Raw genomic sequence first — 18974 nt, 5'->3', positions numbered from 1 at the left:
CATGTTATAGCATGCCTGTGGAGATTAGATGACAAGGTTGGATATAGGTTCCCAATTTTCATGGTTTTGTCACTCACCTTTAGCTGGTCTGTAAGATTCTCCTGTCTCTGCCTACCACCTCATTACAGGAGTTCTGGGATTACAGATGCACAAGTCATGCTCTGTCCGGCTTTATGTGGGTCCTGGGGATTGCACTCAGGTCCTCATACTTGTATGACAATTACTTTAACCATGGAGCTGTAGTGTGGAGCTGTGGGCAGGCCTGCTTTTTGTCCTGCCCGGCTCCCACACAGCTAGCTTAGCCCTGGAAATAACAACACACAAATTGTATTTTTTAAACACTGCTTGGCCCATTAGTTTCAGCCTCTTATTGGTTAACTCTCACATTTTGATTAACCCATTTCTAATGATCTGTGTAGCACCACGAGGTGGTGGCTTACCAGAAGGATTCTAACCTGCGGCTGTCTCGGAGAAGAGAGTCATGGCGTCTGCCTCACTGCCTTCTTCCCAGCATTCTGTTCTGTTTACTCCACCTACCTAGTTTTCTGTCCTATCAAAGGGCCAAGGCAGTTTCTTTATTAACCAATGAAAGTAACAAAATAGACAGATGACCTTCCTCCATCATGGAGCTGTCTTCCCAACTCCTGAGTTATTCATTTTATTGACCATATAGGAATGTTTTTTTTTTCTCTGTTAACTTGACACAAGCTAGAGTTACCTGAGAAGAGGAAGCTGAATTGAGAAAATACTTTCGTCAAATTGCCTGTGGATCATTTTCTTGATTTATGATTGATATGAGAGGTCTCAGCCCAATTGTGGGTGATGCCATCCCTGGGCAGGTGGTTCTGGGAGGAGTAAGAAAGCAGGCTGAGCAAGCCAGGAGGCACTACTCCTCCATGACTGTAGGCGGAGGCTGCTCGTTCATCACACAGAAACTGTATTCATTACAACACTCTTGGCCTATTAGCTCAGGCTTCTTATTAGCTAACTCTTACATCTTAAATTAACCCATTCCTACTATTTTATATTTTAACACAAGGCTCATGGTTTACCGGTGAGGTTTCAGGGTGGCTTTCTCCTTCGGTGGCTATGTGGCATTGCCCTGAGTCCGTCTTCTTTTCTCCTTTGTCTCTGCTTGAAATTCCTGCCCTGCTCTGTTCCACACTGCCATAGGCCCAAAGCAGCTTCTCTATTAACCAATGGTAATAAAATATATTCACGGCGTACAGAGGGGAATCCCACATCACATGGCCTCAGCACCAGCTCCTGCCTCCAGTTTCCTGCCCTGGCTTCCGTAGGTAATGGGGTATAAGCTGTAAGACAAACAAACCTTAGCTCCCCAGTTGTTTTTGGTCACGGTGTTTATTGCAGCGATACAAACCCTAACAGGGACAAATGGTATTAAAAGTGAAAAGCACCCAATGCTACACTAACAACTTAAAAATATTGGACAAACTTTTCAGTGTAGTTTCCCATCCCTGAGTGCTGCTAAACCCCAAGCACTCTCCTTGCTCATAAAATCAGAAGACCTGTACTAACTCATTTCCAGTTGGGTGCCTGGGTGTATTATGACAGCTGTGTAGGCACTCACTGGAGGAATTTCTACAGCCCATTTTTCATTTTAAAGCATTTATTTGAAAACAATTTAGAAGGTATGGTCATTTTTATTCATGTACTTTGAAGCAATTCTAACATCAAGAGGAGGGAGATGCCATGATTTTCATTAAATTTTTGGAACCATTCAGATAGAGTATTGATATGGAAATCTAAGTGTGCTCCCAGCAGCTCCCTGTGTCAGACACGAAGCTGGTGTACCATGGGCCTTGCTCAATCTGTTCTGATGCTTGTTACTCTTAAAACTGAGTTTCTCCAACTATCAGGACAGCATAGACTATATAATATGTAACTTTTTTCCAACGGTTAACTAGCCAAGCATTGAATATGGGTTCCAGCAATACTACAGTGCTTGCCTTACCTTGAAGCAGGCTCTACAATTTTAGAGCTGTATTTTTTTATAAAAATCGGCATGAAGACTGGTCCCCTAGCCAAGGGTCAATTATATATGAGTTCTAGTTGTTCTGAACTACGGGGAAGGGTCTGCAATTTCAGGAATGTCACTCTGTCAAAAGAACATTCCATGATATCAGTGTATCACATATTCCTTCACTGAAAAAAAAAGTCACACATACACATTAAATAAAGTCTGCTTTGAATTTTATTGTTTATGTGACTTGGAGGTAAGTAATGAATGCCTTGTCTATTGTTATGATTACTGTGTGCCCAGCAGTGTTTCATGTATGTTCATTTAATCTACAACATGTAAGGAGAATGTTGTTACTACAGCTGGACATGTGAAGGGTTTGGCCACCTCTTTGGACATGGCTGCTGAACTCCGGGGTACTTACTGCTACTGAGCCAGCAGTGGTAGAAGCCGAGGCACCCAAGTTCACACCTTGTTTGATGGTTTCACATATTCAAGCAACCCTCTAAGAACTCTAAGAAGAGTGTCCTGAGCCAAATGGGGGGAAATGAGCTGAAGTAACACTTCCTGCAGAGACTACATGTGACTCAGTTTACCACCCACCTCAGCTCAGGGCCCTAGGATTTCATGATTCCCTTGGCTGTAGATGCTTCTCCTACAAGAACGATTTCAAATCACATCAGTGGGTCTCATGCAACCCTCCTTCCCTTGGCTGTTCATGCCCAGGGAATACAATATTTATTAAAGCCATCCATGCCCTCGGGTGTGTGGATGTACGTTCTGGGTCTTCTGAAGGAAGTTTCTGTCTATGGGGAAGGGAGGGTAACGGAACTCTGTCTATGCTGATTACAATTTAGACATAAGAACATCTGTTGAGCTGAGAATACCAGCTGTAGGCTGTGGTGCTGGCCCGGAAATGAAGAAAACTGGTGTGCACAGGTCTCCTGCAAAGGATTTTGGAAAGACTAAATATTGCTACCCACACTGACATTTGACCTTCACAGAGTGCTTGAATAAAATGTACTTATTAAAGATACCTTCCTTTCATCTCTTCTATTTGTACAATTTACCAATTTTTAATTTTTAAATTACATATTTTATATTTTAAACCACCTTTTAAAATTTTACGTATCCCAGTTCCCACTTCCTCCCCTCTTTCTGCTCCCCCTGCCTTCCCCCTTCCCCTCCTCATCCATTCTTCAGAGAGGGTGAGACCTCTTATGGGGAGTCAACAAAATCTGTCACATCACTTAAGAAAGGACCAAGGCCCTCCCTTCATATCTAGGTTGAGCAAGGTATCCCTCCATAGGGAATAGGCTCCAAAAAGCCAGTTCTTACAGTAGGGATAAATACTGGTTGTATTGCCAGTGGTTTCACAAATTGTCCAAGACATACAACTGTCACCCACATTCAGAGGGCCTAGTTCGGTCCTATGCAGGTTCCCCAGCTGTTGGTCTGGAGTGAATGTGCTCACACTAGCTTGGGTCAGCTGTTTCTGTCAGTTACCCCATCATGGTCTTGATCTCTTTACTCATATTATTGCTCCTCTATTTCTACTCCAGGAGCTTGGTCCAGTGTTATCCTTAGCCATCAGGGAAATGCAAATCAAAACAACTCTGAGATACCATCTTACACCTGTCAGAATGGCTAAGATCAAAACCACTAATGACAGGTTGTGCTGGGGAGGATGTGGAGTAAGGGGAACACTCCTCCATTGCTGGTGGGAATGCAAACTTGTACAGCTGCTTTGGAAATCAGTATGGTGGTTTCTCAGAAAACTGGGAATCAATCTACCTCAAGACCCAGCAATACCACTGTTGGGCATATAACCAAAGGATGCGCACTCATTCCAAAAGGACATTTGCTCAACTATGTTCATAGCAGAATTATTCATAATATATAATAACCAGAACCTGAAAACAACCTAGATGCCCCTCAATTGAAGAATGGATAAAAAAAAAAGTGGTTCATTTACACAATGGAGTACTACTCAGAGGTAAAACACAATGACATCTTGAAATTTGCAGGCAAATGAATGGAACTAGAAAAAAAACCATCATGAGTGGCCTAGAAAGACAAACATAGTATGTACTTACTCATAAGTGGATATTAAGCACAAAGCCACGATAGCCAGGCTACAATCTACAACCTCAGAGAAGCCAGGAAACAAGGAGGACCCTAAAAGAGACACACATGGATCCCCCTGGGAAGGGGAAATAGACAATATCTCCTGAGTAAATTGGGAGCATGGTGGGGGGAGTGTGGAGGGTGAAAGGAGAGTGGGGAGGGGAGGAGACATGAGGGATTAGGATGGTGGAGTTGAGGGAAGGTCAGAGAGGGAGAACAAGAAAAGAGATTTCAATAGAGAAGCCATTGTGAGATTAGTGATAAACCTGACATTAGAGAAATTCTCAGGAACCCACAAGGATGATCCCAGCTAAGAATATAAGCAATAGTGGAGAGGGGACCTTAACGTCCCTCCCCCTGTAATCAGATCGATGACTACCTTAATTGTCATCATAAAACATAGAACCTTCATCCAGTAACTGATGGAAACAGAAGCAGAGATCCCCAGTTAAGCCACCGATTTTTTTTTTTAATTTTTGTGCTGGGATTAAAGGCAGGTGCCACCATTGCCTGGTTAAGTCACCAATTTTAACCAAGTAACTTCAAGCCATTCAAAAACAAACAAGCAAACAAACAAACAAACACGTTGTTAGTGACTTGCAAAATACTGGGCCTGTAACACAAAGAATTTTAAGCAAGTGGTTTTGTGTGTGTGTGTGTGTGTCTGTGAGTGTGTGTGTGTGTGTGTGTGTGTGTGCTTGCATGTCTCAGTTTACATGCGATATGTGTGCAGGTGTCCTTGAAAGCTGGAAAAAGGCAGATCCCTGGTGCTGGGGGTTTCCAGTTGCAATCAATTGCAGGTGGCTGTGAGCTGCCTGATACGGGAACAAAATTCAGGCCCTCTCCAATAGCTTAAGTGTTCTCCAGCCCCATAAAATAATGTTTATGTTCTTTTGTATATGCCCATGGTGTGCACGGGTGTGTGTTTGCATGCTCGCATATGTGTGGGCACACACAGAGGTTCAAATTTGACCTCACGTGCCTTGCTCAATCACTGCTCACTTTATTTATCCAGGCAAGTGCTCTCTATGCACCCAGAACTTGTCAATTCTGGCTTAATTCTTCTAAGTCAGATTGCCCGGAAGAGCCTGTCTTGACCTTCCAGAGTGCTGGGAGTACAGGAAGCCTCCACTGCTGCCTGGCTTTTATGTGGGTCTTGGAATCTGTACTTGCACTGCCATACTTGCTAGGCAACGACTTTATCCTCTGAGCCATCTTCCCCGCTAGAACTTTTATATTTTAGTGCACCTCTATTTTTTTTTTTAAATCTCCAAAAGAAGTTGGTTGGAGAAAATGCCTGTGAACGGTTTGTCTGTCAACTTACCACTCTGGTCCTCTCAATATGTGTAGCCCTTGCTGAGAAGGAGAACAGAAACACAAATTTCAACAATTTAGAAACCTATTTTATTATTATTATTATTATTATTATTATTATTGTTAGCAGTTTTGTAAAACCAGTGGGCTGTGTTTGTGTGGAGGGGTCATTGTGTGACATCCTGGTAAATCACATTAGGCGAATGACTGCAGAGGAGGGGTCACTGGCGTGTGGACAGTTTAGGAATGGCTGTGCGTTTATTATAGTTGACTGTTGCTTTATGTGAGAAAAACTTCTACAACACACTTAGCTTTGAGGCTTTTTTTCCCCTCTGGAAAAGACAAATACATAGTAACTTACAGCATGAATTGTTTCCTTGTCAGTAGCAAAGGGACAGGGCAAGACTGTTTGTGCAGAGATGCTCGGATGTGATGCCTTATATCCCGTGTTTTCCATCCTTACATTGCTTTTTTACCCAGGCAGGTAAAGCAAATGACCCATTGGCCTTGGCGCTAGCAAAGCTCTCCTCAGAGGGATCTCACCTTCTTCCCCCTCTGCTGAGAAGCAGTGGTCAGCATAAAATGGTTTGTAGACTCTGCACTGGGCAAGACTCTCAAAGACAAGACAAATGTTGAGTGCTTTCTCTCCTCCCAACTGGAAAATTAGGTTCATTGTAAAATTGAAGATGGCACAAAATTCAGACAAACAAAGAAACGGAAAAGTTTGGGTGGGTATGGAGTTAGGGCCCTCGAGCCTGGCATTCTGTCTGAACTCCCTGTGGATCTGTAACTTAGCAGTTTGTGCGCTCACTGTATACTGTGGTGTGTTCCTGGGTGTTTGGGTGAATTTAGAACCTAGTCATAACACTGTGGGATTTTCACCTTGAAAGGCTATTGCATTTTGAATAAGTGGTAGAATTTTATAGACATGGCAGGAGTTTTTTTTCTTCTTCCTGTTTCGGCAGAGGTAGTGAGCCCTAAGAAGAAGAGGGGGGCGTGATTAAAGTCACAGACCTGCTAACACAGGTGAGCTTAAGAGCTTCAGGTGTGAGACTTCAGTTGGGGACATTGGGTCAGCCTTTGAAATGTGCAAGGCCTATTCAGACCTTAGCCAAGCTGGAGGCCTGGCTTAAGAAGCCTCTTCTGTGGTTCTCCTTGGGTCGGCCTAAGTGATGTAGGATGTACATGCACAGACCTTAAGGACAGAGCCACTGTTCATTCTGTTTGCTCTGAATGACGGCTCTCCTATTCCAGCACTGGGAAGGAGATGCTGTGGTGTCAGTTATCCCTGCTTGTCACAGAAGCCAAGAGGAGGTACAGGGAGCGCATGACCTCCAACACCCAAGGCCCAAACTGATCAAGAATCACACTTATCCCCATCTCGTGTTGTTCCAAAGCTATCATTGTCTCAGCAATCATCACAGCATTCAGAGTTCTCGGTATAGAGATTAGGGTTCCTTTCAAAAAGTCAGGGAGGGTTTACTAATAATTCAACAGGAAGGGCCAGGATTATAGATCGGTTACTGCAGGACCTGGAAGCGCCTCAGAGCTTTGCAGCTCCATCTTGCAACTGGCCAGCTCAGGTTCCGCAAGAAGCCCAGAGGAAGCAACTTCATGGATGATGCAGACTCTGTGAACCTGGGTGCCGGGGCCTCACGCTCAAGATTGAGCTGCAGTATTGCGTGTGCTTGCGTGTGTTCCGCACATCCTGTGACCCCATCAACCACTCTCCAATGGGGCAGGTCATCGGCACTCATGGTGAGAACCATCTAACAAAACAAGCTGCGTGCAGGGCCCTGCTTTTCTGTCATTGTCATTGTTTTGCACCTTTTATTTGATTTGATTTGTACCACTCACTGTCCATGGCTCATTCCAGACATGGCTCACCTCCTGATTGAAGTCTAAGAAGGACCCTGAGCACTGACATTTGGAACTGAATTAACGCCATGTCTGCAAACAATAAGTTAATTAAGTCACCAGAGTCCCTCAGGGTAGGAGCCAACAAGACTCAACAAATTTTGAGACGCTGAAGAACAAAAGATTCTGCAGCCATTGTTCCTCTGCTGTGTGGAGGGCCTGTGCAGGGCTTCGCTTGAGAGCGCCCGTGTTAATGGTGCTTGCAGAGTCCCTCAGGCCCCGAGCAGAGATGCTGAAGGCACTAATGACTGGGGCCATCTGGTTTTTAGCAGCCGCTCCCAGTAAAGTCATCAAGAAGTGGAGCCATTCATGACTGTGAATCCAGCATTTGGGATGCCGAGGCATGAAGAGTGCCCTGAGTTTGACGCTAGCTTGGGCTGCACAGTGAGTCTTAAGGCAATCTGGGCTACAGAATAGGGCTTAGGAAGAGAGAGTGGTTGGAGGGCAAAGAGGGAGAAGAAGGAAGGAAGGGAGGGAGGGAGAGAGAAAGGGGGGAAGAGAGGAAGGGAGAGAGGAAAGGAGAGAGGAAGGAAAGAACTCACTATTTATGTATGCTGGTCCTACGTGGAGTGTGATAAGCTTCCCCACTGTTCCCACAGATAAACTCAAGGTCTTGAGGGCATTGTCTCTATGAGGGTGATGTTGTAACTGTGACTACCAAGCTATCTTCCTAGAAACCAAATTTTTCTTAGCCATCTTGATGGATATTTGAAAAATATTCTACTTTAAATATGCCGCTGTTGTCAGGGATACACTTGGATTTAACCCTGGAATTCTCCAGAAGCCCTCAGTGGTAGAGCTGTTTATTCATAGCTTCTCCTTTCTAAACTGGACTCAGATCACAGTGTGTTGAGGATGAAGGGCTGCGGCCTTCTAGTACCGAAGTGCCGTCTGAGAAAGCGTCTTTGTTCGGAGCATAAATACATCTGCATCCTTTTCAGCACTTGGAATGCTCTGTGCAGGTGACAGGACCCAGAGGGACAAGGTGATCTTCGCCATCTCACCAGTTCTTGGAGACAGGCTGAGGCAAAGGTCATTTGTGCTGTCTGGGGTCCACACCCATCTCTCTTGCTAGGTCACCAGACTAACCTGTCTTTACGTTTGGGGCTCCTCGGCCTCTGCATCTTCATTGCGCATGTGGAGAAACAGAGTTTCGGGAGGGGGCAGGGCAACACTAATAGTGAAGGAACAAGGTGGTCTCCGCCTCAGGCTTGAGGAGGCCGAGGAGTCTCTGGTAACATATGTTCTCATCCACGGAGTTTAATGTTTTTGAGAGGCTCTGACTCAGCAAGTTTCAGAGTGGCTAGGTACCACCTCCAAGACCACCACATACATTTGGCTTCAGAGAATTTACGTGGAGGGTTTGCCCTGGGAAGGATAAAGCTTAATAATTTTGATGCAGTTTAGAAACAAGAATTGACCCATGATATACCAATCTGAAAATGCATGTTTCTTTTCTTTTTCCTTTTTTTGAATCCCGGGGTCTTCCATAGCTCTTTTTTCTGATAAGTAGTTTAGCAAGAGTTGTTCTTTATGGCTATTCTAGGAAACAACCTGGTAAGATTAGTTAAAGAGGAAGAAAGTGAGCTGAAACCCTGGGTGTGGGATGCTCAGAACGAAGAGAGAAACCACCTAGAAAGCTAAGAGCTGGCATTCTCTGCTTGTATAGAAGCTTCCAAGACCCATGAGCAGGGAATATGAAATGTATATCCCCTGCCAGTACTCATTGGCCTGTGTCTAGGAAGGGACCAGAGTTAAACAGTGGCTTAGTAGGGATGGTAAAGCCATAGGCAAGTCAACCAGAGCCTGACTCCTCATCAGCCAACCAGGGAGATGATACTGGAGAAACTTTATGTTCATTTCTGGCTAGATGACTTACTGCCAAGTATAAAGCATTTTCAGAATTTCCAGTGTTATCCAGAGCACCCACCAGCCTACACTGCAGGGTCTCCTTCTCTTGTCGTCCTGATTTTCTGGCATTTCTGTTGCTGAGTGAGAGGAGTCATTGTAGTCAAACTGAAGTGACCAGGCCCACAGAGACTGTTCTGAGAGACCAATTGGGCTGCTATGAACCAAATGTTTGAGGCCTCCATTTCTTTTTGTTCTAATTGGAAAAAAAATATTTTTTTAAATTTTATTTTGTATGTATGTATGTATGTGTGTGTATATGTATGTATGTATGCCTGAAGAGGATATCGGTTCTCTTGAATTTGGAGCTAGAGATAGTTGTAAGCTGCCCTGTGGGTGCTGAGCATGGAGCCCAAGTCTTCCGGAGAAGGAGATTTTGCTCCTACTGCTGAGCCGTCTCTCCAGCCCTCGACCCCCATTTCTATGATTGGAGTCTTTGGCAAATGGCTAGATCCGGAGGGCACAGTCTTTAGAGATATAATTCGTAGCCTTTCCCCCCCTCTATCGTACATAGAACAGATAAAACAAAAAAGGCCCTTATCATTCATGACCCAGGACATCAGTCTTCCCTCACCCGGCTTATCTTCCAGGGTCTTGATCTCAGCTTTCCTGTCCCCCAGAACACTCTGTCATGGTGGAGACTGAGGTCTGAGTGGTTCTCCCGCACTGTCTTTCAGCCCACAGCAATGAAGGAAACTTTACAGGAAGATTTTGTTTCTGACCTGACAGGAAGCAGAACAAACACACGCAAATACTAAATCTACAATTAAAAAAGTTGTGTCTGAAAGTGTTTAACTTTTCTAGCATTTGAGATTTGGAACTTTCCCCCATTCTGTCCCAATGTTTCTTCTGTGGCTGTCATAAAAAAAAAAAATCCTGATAAAAAGCAATTAGCGGTGGAAGCGTTTGTTAGCGCTCACGCTCCCAGGTTCCAGTCCACTGCTGCAGGGGAGCTGGGGCAGCAGATGCTTGAGATGGCGGGTCCTATCGAATCCACAGTGAAGAACAGAGAGAAATGGATGCTTACCTCCTGGTCAGCTTACTTCCTCATCTCTTACACAATTCAGGGGCCAGCCTTCAAAATGGCTCTTTTGTCTTCAACCCAATTAGCCCAATTAGGAAAAATCCTTCACAGGCACATGCATAGGCCAGCCCGACCTTGGCAATCCCTCATTGAGCCTCTTTCCTGGTGCTCCTCTGTCATGTCGAGTTGACAATCCAAACTAACTGTCACACTTCCCCGATGTCTAGGGATGTGTCTGCTGGCTGCTGGGAAAGCTGGGTCTCCCCCAGTGGCTTGTCTCTGGAAAACACACTGGGACTGGATACACATTTGTTTTATAGATCTCAGTCTTGGCTTCCTTCACCTTTCTTACTTTTCTGTTTCCTTTCCTTCCGTTTTTCTCATCCAGTTAATATTAACGTGCTTTAATGTGTCTTCAAGTTGCTTCAAAATATTTCTGGAATAATTAAAGCATGATTGAAGAAATTATTTTAAAAGTTTCTCGGCAATTTTTTTTATCTATCCCCCAGATGTCCGGATGCGTAAAGCCATTTGATGACTCTTGTTTGTCATCTGTGCTTGTCATACACAGGACTCCTTGCCTTGCCTGTCCGAGCGGTTCATGTGGGAAAAACAGCTCTGCCTCCGTAATAAATTTCCTCAAAGTTTTGTCTTGTTGAGTCATTTAAAGTTTCTAATGTGGACTTTCTTATAGCAATGGATTCACAATTTCAATATTTTAATGTCCTGGAAATTCTTTTCCAAAGAAGAAGGAAAACTAGTCAGAGCAACAAACAAAGATGTGGGTGAATACAGATTAAGGAAAATTTTACCTCAGGAAGGCCCCTGCCTCAGATTGCCTCATTCTTAGAACCCATTTAGTATGTGGAAAAATTCATAACCTGGCAAAAATCAAAGTATTCATGCTCCTCCAGGCTGTATGCCAAATCAAACCACTCTTTTTAATTACAGGTGAATAATAATACCCTGAAAATATCTTGCAAATGACATCAGCTTGCTTGGGCCCTGTGGCTGAGGGCAAGTATCGAGTGAAGGCCTTAATTCAGCATGCCCAGCTGTGTCTTGTTGCCCTTCCTGTCCGAGGGGGCTGCACAATCTGGCCTGTTTTGTCAAACGTGTTGACTGGAGGTGGAAGCGGCTTTCAAACAGACGACACTTGTGTGATTGAGTGCCCTGTTGGCAAGGCAGCTGGGGCTAGGTGTGCAAGCCGGAGATGTGCCATTTGCTCGACGGCTAGAGCCTGCGTGTGAGAGAGAGAGAGCATGCTTTGATTTGTTCCTTCACCCAGGACTGGGGGCGGCCCCTCTCAGCAACCCAAGGCTGGTATAGTGCTATCGCTTTTGAAACTAGCTTTGTAGCAGCGAGCCTGATGCCTTGGTTCCAGTGTGGGGAGCAGAGTACGCTGTGAGCTAGGCTTTCCCAGGGCACGGCAGGTCTTGGGGACATCTGGATAGGAGTTGACTGCTGGCGGTTATAAATAACTCGACCTTTTCTAAGAATGAACTAATTGCCCTTTCCTGGGAAAATGGAGAAAGCCCCGCTGCCCTTTGCCATGGCCTGTGCTTGCTGCAGGCCTGATTAAAATGAGTCTCATGTGGCAGAGTGCATCTGGGTCCTATCTCAGAAGGCTGACCTGTGTCCCCGGGGGCCTGGATCCGGACACCTGGACTGGCCATTCAGCCCTGGCTCCAATTTGCTGGGAAAATAGGTTTCATCCCACCACCAGGATAAAGCCACAGCTGACAAATTAGTTTCCCAAGATGGAATGGCTAACCCTCTTTATGCTAGAGTAACAGAAGGTATTTCTCAAGTGTGTTCTGAGGGAGGTATTATCTGTACTTCCCAGACCAAACTATAAAAACACAACGAGGTCTCTGTAAGGGGTGGGAGGACAGGATAGCAAAATTAAGAGAAGGAGGAAGGACGGGCTGGATAAATATTCACACTATGTCTGGCTTGGAGTAGTGAGCTCTTTCCCAAAGCTGAATTTATTGGCGCACTAACCGTGTATCTAACAAAGCTTAAAACAATCCTTGAAAAAGAAAGCCACTTTGTTATAATTTTTAAATGCAGGACAGTTTTCTGTGAACTCATTTAAGTTATTAGCGTTTCTTTCATGTGCAACGTTAACTGCTAATGTGCACTATAATATAATATAATTGTCCTGAGACATTGTTTGTGACCTCTTCTTCTGTATCTCCAGAATGAGGACACCAGTGGTCACTAGATGATTTACAAACCGGGGGATAGCAAAGAAGAAAACGGCTGGTCCAGGAGCTGCTTTGGTTTGGGTCTTTGGATTCCCCCAATAGCTTTAAAGTCTCCATGCAGACAGCATGACTGATTTCACTCAGCAAACTCAGTGAGTGGCTAAGCTGTTAGCTAATATGTGCCTCACATGAGCTCGGGGGACATAGTTCTTTGGGTGTGAATGCGGATGAGTTTGGAAGAATTAAGAATGTGGTAAATGAATGTTTAGGCCAGAAGGGAACAAACTGTCCCAGGGTTGAAAACAACCCTGCTTAACATAACATAAAGCATGTTATGTCTATAGAAAGGAGAAATCAAAGCATGAAATGGTACAGTTTATCGCATGTATACAAATTATGTGTTTTATACTATATATATAAATATATATATTTATTACCCACTTTGCGCTGTCATGTTTCTTAAATATTTACATGCCATCAAGTGCTCTCCTACATGTTTATAAATACTTAGTGAAGGGTATTATAATTATAAGAGTAACAACTTAAAATGCAAAAATATACTAAAAAAAGTCCATAGAAACATTTTTAAAAAGAATGTTTAAAGTAACTGACTAATCTACTCTAAAACCAGAAGAAGCAAAGGATAAGCAGAAACAGCAGATGGAAAAAGAAAAACAAAGAGTAGCCAGTGTAATTCTAACCATGTTAATGGCTACACGAAATGCAAATAGATTAAGTTCTCTGATTCAAAGGCAGCAATGATGTACATAAAATAACAAGGCCCAATTATGTATATGCTACCTCCAAAAGACACATTTTAGCTACCTGGGCACACATAGATGAACAGACAAGTGCCAAAAATAGCAACAAAGTAGAATGGCTGCATAAGCTCTACTTTACCATGGTGTTGTTTAAATGTGTATGTTATTTTTTCCTTGAAAATAACTTTTTTCATACAATATATTTTTATTGTGATTTCCTATCTCTCATATACTTCTAGATCGTCCCCATCGCCCCACTTATCCAACTCTTTCTTCATTCAACAATGTCTTCTTTCTGTCTCTCTTGAGAAACAAAAAGGCCAAAGAAGCGCAAGAAACACACACACACACACACCACCACCACCACCACCACCACCACCAACAACAACAACAACAATGACAACAACAACAAACCACCTCACAAAAACAAACAAAAAATCCTAGAAAGTATAATATACAAACAGAAGATCAGTAAGGTAGAATATGCAAACAAATACAGAAGCAAAGGAACATGAAACAGAAGATTCCCCAGCGAGCCCACCGAGTTCATTTTGTGTTGGTCATCTACTCCTGCTATAGTGTCTACTCTTAAATGAGACTACAGGGGAGAAAACTGGTTTTTCCTTAGCAAGCAGTTGTCAGTTGGAGATTAGCTTCTTGGTTTGGAGTGGGAGCTCATGTCTATTTCCTCTGCTCAGCACTGGGACCCTGTCTGACTTGAACCTGTGACAGCCCTGTGCCTGCTGCCACGGTCTCTGTAAGTTCATACGTGCCTCAGCCCTGTTCTGTCTGGAAGACACTGTTTCCTCGGTGTTGTCCATCCCCTGTGACTCTTACAATCTTTTCACCTTCTCTTCTGCTTAGTCCTCTGAGGGGAGAGGTTTGGTAAAGACATTTCCCTTAGGACTGAATGCTCCAAGGTCTCCACTCTGCAGGTTGCCCAGTTGTGGGAGTATATATTAACCCCATCTACTAGAGTAGAAAGCATCTCTGATGATGCCTGAATGATTCCTTGGTCTATGACTGTTGCAGAATATCTTTAGGAGTAATTTTATTGCTCTATTTCTTTAGAAGAACAATGGGATTTAATTTTCCCCTCAGTCTATGGTGCATCTACTTTCAGGTTCTGAGTTACCGAAGCAGTATCAGACATGGATTTTATCTCATGGGTAGGCCTTCAATTCAGCCAGAGAGTGGTTGTTTACTCCTACAATGTTTGTGCCACTATTACAGTGGCGATATCATGCAAGTAGGTCACCAGTGTCCATCTCAGGGTTTGTAGCTGGGTTGGTGGTTACCCGAAACAGTGAACAAAGTGAAGAGCCAAGCTAGAGACTGCAGAAAATCCTTCCCAACTATGGAGTTGACAGACGGTTAATATCAAGGATTTATAAAGAACTCTATAAACACCAAAACCATAACAATTTTCCAATTCATAAAAGGGCAACCATTTTAACAGACATTTTCCAAAGAAGAGCAGCAAAAGCTTGAAAAAACTGTAGCGTGTAGAATATCTTGTAGCGTTATGAACTGCAGTTGTAGGGGTGAAGGCTATAGTTAGGCACCTACTCAAACTCTCTGTGTTCTCTCATATTCGTGAGATAGGTAAGCAGTCCAGTCTTAACCATCAGTTTGTAGAGAGCAGCCAATCGCTTAGGCAATAGCCTTTGTTGTTTGGGGTTTTCATGAGGCTGACAACTCATTTACATCTAACCCATTCCTGGCACAAAAGGCTTCACTTGATGCTGAAAGAAGTCTGGTTGTGGCTTTGTCTCCCCCATTATTTGGTGACCTCATTTACATTTCTTGCATAAACGTATGTGTTTTAAGGAACTTCTACTGCAGTAGGAGTCCATAAAGTTCCTGAAACGGCCCCTAGTGTTAGCTGTCCCTCCCCATGTCCCCTCCCTTACTCTACTCTTCTCCCTCTATTTAATCCTCCTAGCCTGTCTTCCATCTGTCTCGTGATAACTATATATTATATTTCCCCTCCCTTGGGAGATATTCTCCTCCACCCAGTCCTTTATGCTGTGCTGTGTTGAAATACATAAGCGACAACTGGCAGAAAGAAAGAAATGGAGGGATAAAAATAATTAAAAAAATGCAAACACAGGTAAGACTTTCTGGAAATGACCCTAATAGCACAGAAAACAATCCCAAGGATTGACAAACGGGATTACTTGAAATTGTAAAATTTCACAGCCAAGGAAGCAATCAGCAGAGGGAAGATCAATCTAGAAACTGTAGACGGTCCTTCCCAACGATACATATGGCAGATGATTAATATTGAGGGTTTATAAGGAAACCTATACATTAAACACCAAAATGTAACAAGGTCTCCAGTTCACAAAAGGGGCAACAGATTTCACAGACATTTTCCAAAGAAGACCAATAAATGCTTGAAAAAAAAAAGTCCCATATCCTTTGCCTTCAGGAAAATGTAAACTGTAAGTTCACATCATACTTCAGTCAGAATGGCTTTTATCAGGGAACAACAACCACCCTTGGTACAGCTGCTATGGAGAACAGTGTGGACGTTCCCTACAGATGGGCCAGCTGCAGCGCTCCCGGTGTCTGGGTGAACCCGACTGCTGCTGTGTTTCCAGAGCCCACAGATGGGCTGATGAAGACAAAGAGGGCAACGAGTGGGGGAGGAAGAGTTCGAAAGGGATGGAGAGGCTGCAAGCTAGGATGATGAGGGAAGAATCAAAAGTAACCCATGCTTTCTTTCAGATGGGTAGTCTTGATTCATACATGCTTAAGCATACTTTTGCATGAGTACACACATGTGCACACACAAGTACACTTGAAAGCGAGGGAATATCCGGGAATGTTGGGGCCAGTAAGTGGGTTTCTACAGAAGAGAGGGGGCAGGTACGTGTGTACACGCACGAAAACAGCACAGTGAAGCTCATGATTCTGTGCACTAAATAAATGTGGGGACCATAGCAGCACGAGCTATCAGATTCCTCTATCTCCGTGGTGTCCCAAGATCACCCACGCTTGTCAAACTGACTGGGCAGGACAGACGCTAGAAACAGTTTCGGTTCCTGAAACCACAACCCACATCGTTTCTGGCATCCGAGTTTCTATAAATTACTTATCGCATATTCAGAGCATTACTTTCAGATTCTTTCAGTGGCACTTATTTCCTTTTATAAGAAAATATAAAGCCATTCAGCAAAATATTCTATTCTAAGTGTCTTCGAAGACTATGACCCAAGTTTTAAATCCACTCAGTGTATTTAACACTTCGTATAGAAATACCACGCTCTTCTCTTCAGTTATGCTGCAAGAGCCAAAGCAAATCTGTTCTTCCTTAAATTGCTTGTGTGGGGTACTTGGTCATAAGCAAAGTTACTAAGGCGTTGGCACATTGCCTTTCTACACTTTTACTTCCTTTGTAAAGAAGTTGTATCTGTGTGTTTGTGTGCAAATGAGTGTGTGTATATGTGTGTGCATGTGTGTATGTGTGTGTTTGTATATGTTCATGTGTGTGCATATGTATGCACATGTGTATGTATGTGTATATGTGTATGTTCATGTGTGTATATGTGTGTTTTGTGTGTATGTGTGTGCTTGTGTGCATATGTGTGTATGTATGTGTATGTTCATGTGTGTGTATGTGTGTTTTATGTATTTGTATGTGTATATATGTGTGTGTGTGTATACAGAAAAGGGAGAGACCGTGTCTTTGTCCTTAATTCTGCTTTCTTACTCAGTTTTGCACAGCTGCTGGATACAAATTTCAATTTTTTTGGCCTAAATCTATGTTGTAGATATGACCTCAAGTATGTATAGAATAGTGATGACAGAACACAAGTATAAACCCATTATATCTAAGAATATCCCTTTAAATAAGCTAAGGTCAGTACACGGACCCTGACGTCTGCCCAGGTCTTTCATTCTTCATCACTGGGCACCTGCCTTGTAGTGTCGTGAACAGAAACCTGTTCCCTCCCGTCAGACAGACAGGACTCATTCTCCATGTAGGAGTGAGGAAGCAATGTGCATGTCACGAATCTACTTGACAAATCAACGAGAAACCTTTAAAAATTATTTTACTTTCTATTTATGGGTGGTTTACCTGAATCACATCTATGCACCACAAGCATGCAGTCCCCAAGGAAGCCAAAAAGAGATCCCTTGAGCTAGGGTAATGAACAGGTGCTGGGAGCTGGAAGAGCAGCCAGTGCTCTTAACTGCTGAGACATCTCTTCAGCCCTCATAAATGTGTCTGAAAGGAACCTCTATGTCTCTGACTTTGTGTCGTTAGCTAGAAATCTGCCCTGTGGTTGGGTGGGCTTCCTGGACAGTCTGCGGGGTCAGCAGCTTTCTCTGGACACATGGTCTGTCTCGAACAAACTTGGAGTAAGAAGAACTCTACTACACAGAAGACGTTAGAAGATGTTTGCTCACACTAAGAAGTGTGAATGATATCTTTAGTGAGAATGGGAGAAAATACAATGAAAACAGCACAAAACAAAGACACCACCATTCTATTTTTAACAGACAGCAACCTGGGGAAAATATCAGCCATTGTTTCAAAATGCCGCAAAGGGGACACTGGGGACAGATTTTTTTTCAACTTCAGATTTATGAGAAAAGCTTCTTACTCCCCTCCACTCTCCTCCCCTTCCCTCTCCTCCTTTCTTACTTTTTTTGAAAATGAAAAAAAAAATGCTAAGAATTCTCTCTCTCTCTCTCTCTCTCTCTCTCCTCTCTTCCTCATTCTCCTCCTCCTCCTTTGCATTCCATCGTGTTCTGCTGCATTTCCAGCAGCTGCCATGGATCAGAGGGCACCTGTGCAGGACTCTGCAGGATCCTCAGATAGGAGCAACAGCTGCCTCTGGTTCTGACCCAGGGTCTGCATTTCCTGATTGGCCAAAATATGAACAAGACCCTTGCAAGAAGCTACCACCGCTGTCAGGGCCACCGAGTCACCACCCAAGGGACTATGCACTTGAAAGCTGTAAGCCAGAATGAACAAACCTCTTCTCAGTCACGTCTCCCAGGTATTTTATCACAGGGAGGGAAAAAAAAATAAGAGATACAGTGTTTTTATTTATACAAAAAATTACTCAGAAATCCTATGCATCTGGATATTATCTGTGTCTCCAAGAGTCCTGGGCACTTTGAGTCAAAGGGCTGTGTTCCATTGTGACAACAGGCGGCGTGGAAGTGTGGTGTGGGCGCTGAGCCAGACAGCCCCTGGCCCTCCTTTGGGGGATCCAATTGTGTCTGGAGGCTCGGCACTAGATACATGCTGTGTGAAAAGAAGATACTTTGCCCTGTGTCCCCCAACTGTCTTGCAGATGTGGGCAGGATTGGTGACAGTTTTTTGTCGCCAGCTGCCGTAGTAATGATGGACACAGCCAGAACTTTTTCTGCTGTGTATTTGTTATTTTTTAACCTGTATTGGCTAAAATGCTTTCTGCTTGAAATGCCAGTGAGGGTTAAGGCTATGGTGTTCTTGAGTTCCCTTGCTTTGATTTTAGTACAAGACACAATGATGAAAATCACACTGGCTTTAATTTATTCACCCCATGAGTTTAACGATGCCTTAATAGCTTGCACCTGCTTATCGTTTTCCCTGGATGGCCAGAGAAGATATGTGGACTCCTTCCTAAGATTTGCTCTGAATTCTTCATTTATTATTCTTAATAACGTCTTGAGACTCATAATCAGAAGAAGTCACAGAATCAAGGACCCCAGCCCTAACTGTGACATGA

Source organism: Myodes glareolus, chromosome 20 (assembly GCF_982192425.1).
Source record: "Myodes glareolus chromosome 20, mMyoGla1.1, whole genome shotgun sequence".
Taxonomy (NCBI): Eukaryota; Metazoa; Chordata; class Mammalia; order Rodentia; family Cricetidae; genus Myodes; species Myodes glareolus.
This window is presented reverse-complemented; position numbering follows the sequence as displayed.